A 4,855-nucleotide genomic window follows, 5' to 3' on the forward strand; every position below is an offset into this window, starting at 1 on the left:
ATGCTTATATACATGCCTATACATTATGTTTACTACCATTGAATAATTATCTGATAGCAATTGACCAAAAGATTCTATATATTAAACACAAACACACACAACATAGAAACAATGACTACATGCACTCTCTCACTTTCTCTTGCTCTCTCCCTCATACTCCAACGCGCGCGCGCGCACACACACACACACATGCGCAGTTCTGTTAACAAGACGCAATTACGGTGCATTCCTTTCTGCTTTTCTGGCGACATTTCGAAAGTTAATGGTATGATATTCCATATTAATGCAGAACTTTTCTTTTTCTTGGCTTGTGGGTACACAAATTAGTATATAAATCTGAAGTCCATTTCAAGAATTGAAATATGTGTCATCAAAACAGACGTTTTGAACTGGATCCGGGAACATTTCGGGAAAAAAGGCAAATTTCATTTTTTGACGAAAGTAACTTTTCCCTCCGAGTTTTTCGGGTGAAAACCAAATTGTTTTACCCTTATTTACGGCCACACCCACATTGGCAAGTTGGCAGTCCCCATAAATTATGAATAAATCCTAAAGATAACTTTGGTTTTAGATTAAGCGTATATACTGAATATGGCTCTTCAGTTAATTTCATAAAAAATAGCCTAATTCAAAACGTTGGTAACTGATCGGTTTATTGAAGATTTCCATTGATAGGAAAAGAGTTGTTACCCTTAAGAATCCTCATTCCATTGAGTAGTTTGTTTAAGAGAATGGGGAAATCCTCATCATTTCTCCGCTTGTATGGTGTCCAAGATTCACAACCCCTCTCCACCCCAAAAGAAAAAAAAAATCTATGGGTAGTCAAGGGAAACCCTATATTTCCTCAACAGTTCAGTAGTTCTGATAATAGGATGGAGGCATTTAAATTTATGGTAGTGAGAAACGTCCACAGCTTTGCTATTCGACTAGACGGGATGATGTCTGTTTCCGTATCAACTAAAAAAAGAAAAAAAAAATCTGGCTCTACTGGGCGCCCCTTATATTGTACGTATATTGCAAACACATGCAAAACTTTAACAGCAAACTGTATAATTGAACCCAACCATAGTCAGCAATTACTTTAACACTCCTAGAGAAGTGTAACGAACTTATCATAAGTTAGAATCCTGGAGGAAGAAATATTACTCATCTCGATATCACAGATCACGAGAAGGACTGTAGTCAATTTTATATAGAGAGTTCTCAGAACGTATGTCTTTCGACTCATTTAACATGTTGCATCAATGAGTCTGAATTATAGGAAGGTATATTCCCATTATTTTTGCATATTCCCGAATCTGTTTGTTGTAAGAATAAACATTAATTAACAAGTGCAATCACTTTATTCATTCTGCGCTTTTTAGATGATTTCAGTTAGTTACATTTTCCAAAACTTCTACATTATTATTCAACGTGTAAACTGATTCATAAAGGTTAATAGAAATGTGCCAAGTACATTGCACCCAATTCAAACTACCGATCAGAGTCACGTCTGCAGTTATTACACGAACTAATAGGAAACAGATTCGTTGATACACTTGTTCCGTTGCGATTAATAACTTTGATGGTCATTCCTGTCAAGATATCATCATCGTTATTGGCAGGAGTGCTAATTGGATTCCATGTTTAGAAATAGTTATGTAAACTCATGGTATGACTCCATGGACAGAATGTACCATGAATCTGCGCAGTGATTTCATTTTCTTATTTCATAGGTGGAAACTCTCTCTCTCTCTCTCTCTCTCTCTCTCTCTCTCTTCTCTCCTCTCTCTCTCTCGGTGATAATACACGTTTTATTTCGATTTATTTACAGAAAATAATTAGAAGAATATTTTTAAGTGTAATTCGATGTACGTAGGTTTTTTTTCCGTACAATAGTATAATCGCTTAGTCGGGTCACACCAAATATTTCTTCCTTTAATTACAGAATTACTCTGGGGAATATATTCCTTCCAGTCATAAAATAATCTAATATAATAACGCTTTTAATAACCTTTACGAACGAAGAGTGTGACAAAAACTGTTAATAAGCTTAAGGTCCCTCTGACGATTATATGTAGTCGATATACTGATTACTTTTATGATGAGTATTTGAGAGCGGGTCATTAGAAAAAAAAATAGGATAAAAGGAACAAAATGGATTAAAAATTTAGATATGATGTTCGTCTATGATAAATGTTTGGAAAATATTTCTTTTTTTGCTTTTTTTTTTTTTTTTTCATTTTTTTGTTTTTTTTTTTTTTTTATAGCAAAGAGGAGACTTCCATACGCAAAGATTTTTTATAGCTGAAAACAGGATTATTTTTTCCTATTAATTATTGTTACGTTAGTGCGAAAATGTTTTTTTATAACAAATTCTTATTTGTAAAAGTGAAGGTCCATGTGGCATGTACACAATCACTTTTTTATTTCTTTACTCCTTAAGAAGTGCAGTTTAGAACTAAAAACAAAAATCATTCCAAGATTCCTTTTGCTTGAAAGCGCCATTAAATCGGCAAATTATTATTTTCTTATGAAGTGAAAATGTTTGAATGAAGTGCTTCTTATATATGTTAAACATTTCTTTTTGTTCTCAAACATGTACCCATGTTATGCTTGGTTTCGGGAAAGTTAGGTTCACTTCATTCTCCAGTGTGGTTGGATTCTTGGTACTAATTCTTTTTCATAATCTCTTTTTTCTGTCACTCATACGAACCTTTCCTGTATTTCTCAATTTCTCATTTTAAGTCAGTTTGTCTGCTAAAGTAAGATCGTGCAGAAACCCCGTTGTTAAATCCTTTCCTTCGTGACTTATACCTTTATTTATGGATTTATCACGTTCCAAAACTTCCGTGATTCAGTTATTACATACCAATATATATATATATATATATATATATATATATATGATATATATAATATTATATATATATATATATATAATATATATATATATATATATATGATATAGAGATTATATTTATATATATATATATATTATGTATATATATATAATAATATATCGATATATATATATATATATATATATATATATATATATATATATATAATATATATATATATATATATATATATATATAGTATAAGTCTATCCACATTACCGTGATTCATTCATATACATATATCGAACTTACAAAATGTCCTTTAATATCTAATCGCTCTACCTCGGAATAATATATTTTCCATATATGTTTAACCGAGGGGAATTTATTAAACGATAATAGAATTGGCGATCGACAGACGCGAACCATCGACCTCTCAATTCTAGGACTGGCAGTGAAGTGGTGGCAGGGTGGTTTTTGTTTTTGGGGCTTCACTGCTAGTCCTAGAATTGAAGAGGTCGATGGTTTTCGCGTCTGTCGATCGCCAATTCTATTATCGCTTAATAAATTTCCCCCTCGGTTAAACATATATAAGAAAAAATATATTAATTCTGAGGTAGAGCGAATTAGATATTAAAAGGTAATTTGTAGTTTTCGATATATATATATATATATATATATATATATATATATATATATATATATATATATACATATATATATGTGTGTGTGTGTGTGTGTGTGTGTGTGTGTGTATATATATATATATATATATATATATATATATATATATATATATATATATCGTGTGTGTGTTTTTTGTAATGCAATAAAAGATTAAAGTAAGGGAATAAGATCCACTTATTCAGTTACTATCCATTTCAGACCCGATGTGACATCGTTTTCTCGGAATATCTTCAAGGCTTTTAGTCGTACAGGGATGACATTCAAACACAATGTTTACAACACCCCGCCGTTATTGATTATGTTATAGAGTTAGTCCAATTTATATCCTTTATAAGTTTACTCTTATCTTTTTAAGTTGCAGTCAGTGAGAACCCACACACCTGAGCACAGGTTCGGATAAGTCGACTTACCCCACTCCCCTTCATCAGTTCCCTCCTTCCCCAACCAACAAGCTCCCCCCCATCCCCTTCGAAACCCATTTTTCTATCACACTGCTTCTCCTTCCCACTCCTCCTTCTTCCCCCTCCAATTCTCTCTCTCTCTCTCTCTCTCTCTCTCTCTCTCTCTCTCTCTCTCTCTCACTCTCTTCTGAATTACACAACACACTGGGAAAAAATATGAATACATGCATTGAACGTTATCATATCTCATGATTTAGCCACATCATAACTCAGTTTGAGGTACATTTAAATAACCCAAGACAGTGGCAATTTGGTTTTGAGCGGTATTTTATTGTTTGTGCATGTTGGAGCGCCAACCAATCTAATTGTTCAACAATTTAATTCTTGCTGTGTTGCCCAAAAATTGATGTAGGAAATTATTATATATATTTTTAGCCTCTTAAATTGTATGTGTATGGCCATTTTTCTGTGCCTGTTGTTCGATTGTTCGTCCGTGATGAGATCGGGCAATGGGGATGATTATCCTACAAATAAATGGTTTCAGTAAAATTGTAAGATAATACCATTAATTGAATTAATAGATAATGACGCACACAAGAATTCATAGATTTAGTAGTTTAAATCGTCCATCTCTGTCAAGGAATAGCTCATCCTCACCATCGTAGTCAGAAGCGACAATGATGGGGTTCCACACTGTCATGGATATTGTCAGAGGACCGATAATCCTCCTCAAAAAAAACGATTACTTAGGTTAACTTGGGTTTCATGATAGTTATCATATTATTAATATCGATAATCTCACTAAAAATTTTCATTATTGTGAAATTTGTTGCATAAGGCTATACATAAAGTTTCATGGTTAATAATGACCTGTTAAGACTTATTTTCAGTGAGCCACCTTTCCTCTCTTGGTTGAATATATTAAAATGTCTGAGTGCAATTTCA

The sequence above is a fragment of the Macrobrachium nipponense genome, chromosome 31 (genome assembly GCF_015104395.2).
Source record: "Macrobrachium nipponense isolate FS-2020 chromosome 31, ASM1510439v2, whole genome shotgun sequence".
Classification (NCBI taxonomy): Eukaryota; Metazoa; Arthropoda; class Malacostraca; order Decapoda; family Palaemonidae; genus Macrobrachium; species Macrobrachium nipponense.